We start from the raw sequence: 6,000 nt of genomic DNA on the forward strand, positions 1-6,000 counted from the left end.
TTTGTCCAGTAATTCTTTTATTTGCTTCTTTAATTCTACCAACTCGGAGGGTGACATTCTATAGGGCTTCTTGTAAATGGGGGTGGTTCCAGGTGCTAGTTCAATGATGAACTCTATTTCCCGGTCTGGTGGCATGCCTGGTAGTTCTTCGGGAAATACGTCAAGGAACTCACACACCACTGGAACTTTTCTTAACTCCAAAACGTCCACCTTGTTCAACCTTGGTTGCCGTGATACTGGCCTTTCTTGAGCTGCAACTTTTATTGTCTTCCCGTGATGATGAGTAAAAATTACAGTCCGATTGAAGCAGTCGATAAGTCCCTTGTTGGTGGTTAACCAGTCCATTCCTAGGATAACTGAAGGAAATATGCCCTAGAGGCAATAATAAAGTTATTATTTATTTCCTTATTTCATGATAAATGTTTATTATTCATGCTAGAATTGTATTAACCAGAAACATAATACATGTGTGAATACATAGACAAACATAGTGTCACTAGTATGCCTCTACTTGACTAGCTCGTTGATCAAAGATGGTTATGTTTCCTAACCATAGATATGAGTTGTCATTTGATTAACGGGATCACATCATTAGGAGAATGATGTGATTGACTTGACCCATTCCGTTAGCTTAGCACTTGATCGTTTAGTTTGTTGCTATTGCTTTCTTCATGACTTATACATGTTCCTATGACTATGAGATTATGCAACTCCCGTTTACCGGAGGAACACTTTGTGTGCCACCAAACGTCACAACGTAACTAGGTGATTATAAAGGTGCTCTACAGGTGTCTCCAAAGGTACTTGTTGGGTTGGCGTATTTCGAGATTAGGATTTGTCACTCCGATTGTCGGAGAGGTATCTCTGGGCCCACTCGGCAATGCACATCACTATAAGCCTTGGAAGCATTGCAACTAATGAGTTAGTTGTGGGATGGTGTATTACGGAACGAGTAAAGAGACTTGCCGGTAACGAGATTGAACTAGGTATTGAGATACCGACGATCGAATCTCGGGCAAGTAACATACCGATGACAAAGGGAACATTGTATGTTGTTATGCGGTCTGACCGATAAAGATCTTCATAGAATATGTAGGAGCCAATATGGGCATCCAGGTCCTGCTATTGGTTATTGACCAGAGAGGTGTCTCGGTCATGTCTACTTAGTTCTCGAACCCGTAGGGTCCGCACGCTTAACGTTTGTTGACGATATAGTACTATATGAGTTATGTATGTTGGTGACCGAATGTTGTTCGGATTCCGGGATGAGATCACGGACATGACGAGGAACTCCGGAATGGTCCGGAGATAAAGTTTGATATATGGGATAATAGTGTTTGGTCACCAGAAGGGTTTCGGAATTCACCAGAAGGGGTTCCGGATGTTTCCCGAAATGTTTGGGTACGAGAACACTTTATTTGGGCCAAAGGGGAAAGCGCACAAGGTTTTTGGAAAGCGCAAAAGGAAGTTTTGCGGAGTCCAGGGGCTAGACGCCATGGTCCCTGGCGTCTGGGTCCAGACGCCGAGAACCCTGGCATCTGGCCCTGGAGTCCGAGAAGGACTCTTGCCTTTCGGGTGAAACCAACTTTGTGGAGGCTTTTACTCCAAGTTTCGACCCCAAGGCTCAACATATAAATAGAGGGGTAGGGCTAGCACCCAAGACACATCAAGAAACACCAAGCCGTGTGCTGGCAACCCCGTCCCCACTAGTTTGTCCTCCGCCATAGTTTTCATAGTGCTTAGGCGAAGCCCTGCAGAGATTGTTCCTCACCAACACCGTCACCACGTCGTCGTGCTGCCGAAACTCATCTACTACTTCGCCCTCTTGCTGGATCGAGAAGGCAAGGACGCCACCGAGCCAAACGTGTGCAGAACTCGGAGGTGCCGTGCTTTCGGTACTTGGATCGATCGGATCGTGAAGACGTACGACTACATCTACCGCGTTGATATAACGCTTCCGCGAACGGTCTACAAGGGTATGTAGACAACAGTCTCCCCTCTTGTTGCTATGCATCACCATGAGCCTACGTAGTGCATAGGAAATTTTTGAAATTACTACGTTCCCCAACAATAACATCCAGTCCCTTATTTTCCAATACAATGAGGTTTGCCTGAAACTTTAGTCCTTCAATCTCAATAACCACACCTTGGCAGTAACTCTGAGTGATTTGGTTAATCCCGGGGGACTTGATGGTCATGGATTTTTCCAGGGGAAGCATCGAAAAATCATGTTGCAAAGCAAATTTCTTTCAATGAATGAGTGAGAAGCTCCAGAATCAAACAAAACGTGGCAGGTATTGTGTTGACAGGGAACGTACCGAGTACGATATCTGGGGCATTCTGTGCTTCCTCCTTGGTCACATGGTTCAAGTGACCCTTCCTGTGATTGTTATTGGGGTTGAAGTTGTTATGCTTGGGTGTTGAATTATTACCACTGTTGTTCGGCTTGGGGGGCGAGTTCCTTGGCTTTGGGCACTGTTTAGCATAGTGTCCTTCCTCTCCACAAGCGTAGCAAGTAACGCCTGGGCAATATGTAAAATCCTTGTCTCTTGCATGAAATTTTTTGTTTGGGCGTGGAACAGTTGTTGTGGATTTGTTCGCTCCAATTTTCTGAGGGTCAGTCTTGTTTCGGTTGTTGCGAGCATGAGTGGTCTTGTCCCTTTTTCGCTTGAGAAAATCCTCCAAGCTGCGGCGCTCATTTTCCAATGTAATAGCTTTGTCCACAAGTGTTTTGAAATCCGGATAGGTGTGTACAACCAGCTGGCATTTAAGTGCTGGTGCCAGACCGTCTAGAAATTTTTCCATCTTTTTATTTTCAATCATATGCTCTTCGTTGGCATAACGAGATAATTGAGTAAACTGACTATTGTACTCAGTCACTGTCATGCTTCTCTGCTTGAGGTCATCAAACTCCCTCTTCTTGATCTTCATAATACTTCTGGGAATGTGCCCCCCACGAAAACCTTCTTTAAATTCTTCCCAGGTGATGTTATTCTCGTTGGGGTGCATGTGTAGGAAATTTTCCCACCATGATGCAACTGCTCCAGTGAGGTAGTGAGGTCCATAAAGTACCTTCTCACGGTCCGAACATTGTGCAATAATTAACTTCCTTTCAATATCTCGAAGCCAATCATCGGCCTCAAGAAGTCTATCAGTGTGAGAAAACGTTGGGGGACGTGTCTTTTGTAGTTCAGACAACTTGGAATGCTGCTGATATGGTTCATGGTGATTTCCCATATTGATAACATGGTTCATCATTTCTTGATGCTGCTGCTGGCTTTGCTGATAAAGGCGACATACTTGACAAAATGATGTTTCACTGCCTTGCTGACTTGACTGCCCCTGTGTGAAATTGTTACTTGTCTGGGTACCATAATTTTCTTCCGGCAGACTTGGCATGGAATGAGTCCAGGGACGAGGCATTTTCCACTCTGGGTATTTTTGCAGAAATCATGAGAAAAACTGAGTGGCAAAAAAAATAGTTTTGCAAAGGTGGAAATTTTTAAGAACTCCAACATTTTCAAGAAAATACTTGATTGCGCATGGAGAAGGACCGCTTAGTACATATCTTACACGCAAGCCGTAATTATACAATACATCACTCAGAATGTGCGTACACATTCCTGACATGTTATTTAGGCTAGTGCACTTCTCCGAGTTCCTACATGATGCGCACACAAACTACTTCTCACCAGACCTATATACATATACACATATCATACACGCTGGTACATCGCATGGCTGCTAGGCGCACTCAGTCGGATATGGTAAGAACTTCCCTCTGCCTGCCAAGGGTAAGACCCAGTGATGCTGGAGACTCAACCTCCTCCTCACTAATAGGCTCCAGGCGCGAAGTACTGGTTTGAGGAGCTGGTGCGGGCACGGCAGGTGGTGCAGCACTGACTGGAGTACGAGCAATGACTTGGTCAAACTCCTCAGTGGTAGGCAGGCGGCGAGCGGTGGCTAAGATGGCGGGTGCATAGGATGCTGAGGACGAGATGTAAGTCAGTGGTGGTGCTGTACGGAGGAGCTCCCTCCGGTTGGCGGAACAGCCCTGAACGAAGTCCATACGAGCAGCCACAAAGTCGTCTACAAGGTTATCAAAGGCTGCCTCAAGAGCTTTGAGATACTCAACTAGCATCTCAATAGCCTCATCTCTCTCTCCCCTGGCGCAAGCGAATGCATAGTGACAAGTGTATGGCACGTGGCATGGGAGGTAGCGGTAGCGACGAGTCTTCATCGAAGGAAGAGCATCCCGGAGACGAGCTATCGCCTCACGGGCAGCCATCTGCATGGCATGCCTCTCCGTAGGCATGACCCTTCCCACAAATCGGAAGCAGCGTGTCTCAGAACGTCCTCCCTTGAATTGCACTGCGTCTTGGTACATAGACACGCTGTCGCTGATCTTGTGCTAGTAGAGTGTGAACTCCGGATGAGTTGATGGCCCGATCACGACCTTGGTGATGGAGACGAGAAGCTTGATAAACCCCTCAGGTACATTGGCGAACACCTGTGACTCACAGTCGCTGCCCGCCATCTACAAAGGTAGACAAAAATTCCGAATAGTCAACTCATAAATTTATGATGACTAACAGAAAATTGCTACATTTGCAAAATGTTAAACTAGCACTTAATACGCTAATAACCGATTAGCAAACACACCTAGTGGCTTCCTACAGTCAGCCTGACTCTGATACCAAGGTTGTCAGGACCGGTTTTCCAATAAAACATTTTATTGAAAAACTGACCATTATATCCGACCAGTATAGAAGAATCCTCCTTACTGGTAGACAAATTCTTGATACAGAAATCCAGAAGTATTATACAAGGTTGAGCTGAGGCTGCTCAACAATTTATTACAAGCCCACCGATATTATACATAAAGGCGGATATGACACAGAGGGGTATGGTGGCATAACTACTGACTCATAATAAAAGTGGTGGTGGGTATGTCACAGTGAAGTGGGTGACATGACTCCAAATCTTACAGCTCATCAAGCGTCGGAGTGAGGCTCGATGATTTTATTAGGGTAGCAGAAGCGTATATAATACAAGTGACCAACACCAGGATCGCACGGGACTGACTGGGACTCCTCTAGGCGTCGGACTCTCTATCGAACTCTTCATCCATAAGATCGCCTTCGTCAACATCTGGCCAAATCAACAAGCCAGGTGAGTACTTTGAATGTACTCGCAAGACAGTTTGGACATAAGATATAACAAATGCAAACATGATGCACATGAGCAGATTAGTAATGCACACTCAGGTAATAAATTTGCACTACATGATAAATGAAAGGAAGTCAGGCGGTAGTCTTCCCGAAATCCTAATAAAATAACTAAAGGCTGATCGGGTGTCTGAAGTGATGCCTCGAAAGGAAAAATAAATTAACATGCCACAGTCGGGCGTCAAGGCGACACCACATAAAGGGCTTACATTGAAATGTAAATGACAGTACGTGCCATAGTCGGACGTCTAAGAGACATCTCGAAAAGGGCTTATAATGAAAGTAAATAACAAGTTTGCCACAATCGGACGTCTGAGCGGCATCACATAAAGGGCTTATATCCAAAGTAAATAACAAGAATGCCACAGTTGGACGTCTAAGCGACATCACATAAAGGGCTTATATCAAAAGAAAATAACAGGAATGCCACAGTTGGACGTCTGAACGACATCACATAAAGGGCTTATATCAAAAGCAAATAACAGGAATGCCATAGTCGGACGTTTGAGCGACATCACATAAAGGGCTTACGTCAAAAGTAAATAACAAGAATGCCACAGTCGGACGTCTGGGCGACATCACATAAAGGGCTTATATTTCGTCATTCGAATTCAAGTAGCTCATGAATTTAAATCATCCCAAAGAAATACTTAGTACATAATAATAAACTGGTTAGTCCGTCCACGGGAATAACTTTCAGCCGGGATTACCACTCTCAGTTTCATGTTTATCCTCCGGAGACTGACACTGAGACTGACACTGATACGTTGAT

The sequence above is a fragment of the Triticum dicoccoides genome, chromosome 7A (genome assembly GCF_002162155.2).
Source record: "Triticum dicoccoides isolate Atlit2015 ecotype Zavitan chromosome 7A, WEW_v2.0, whole genome shotgun sequence".
Classification (NCBI taxonomy): Eukaryota; Viridiplantae; Streptophyta; class Magnoliopsida; order Poales; family Poaceae; genus Triticum; species Triticum dicoccoides.